Source organism: Pteropus vampyrus, unplaced genomic scaffold, assembly GCF_000151845.1.
Source record: "Pteropus vampyrus isolate Shadow unplaced genomic scaffold, Pvam_2.0 Scaffold58, whole genome shotgun sequence".
NCBI classification, from domain to species: Eukaryota; Metazoa; Chordata; class Mammalia; order Chiroptera; family Pteropodidae; genus Pteropus; species Pteropus vampyrus.
This window is the reverse complement of record NW_011888839.1, coordinates 3,374,476-3,374,873: the sequence shown is the minus strand read 5'-3', so window position 1 is coordinate 3,374,873 and position 398 is coordinate 3,374,476.

Here is a 398-nt window from a genome sequence, read left to right as displayed (position 1 = left end):
ACAAATGCATCCTAGATGAACAACTACTGCTTCATCCTAGATGAACTACTATTATTCCTTAACAGTAGAGTTTATAACATGTATTTACTTAGAAAATTAGCAAGCATACAGTAAAGGCCATTCAAATAACAATTAAGAAAAAAATAATAATTCCCCTTGAAATTTTATATAGAACAGAAAAAAAGTTTTTATCCAGGTTGAAATGCAACTCTAACACCCTTCATCCTATTAGATAGTATCCTTTGAGAGAAAACAGAACATGGGAAATTGACACTTGATGAGTGGAAAACAAAGCATATATATACATATATATATATACACACACACATATATATGTGTGTATATACATATATATATATAAGTTTCAAACAGTGAATTAATTGTGCATTATGACAACT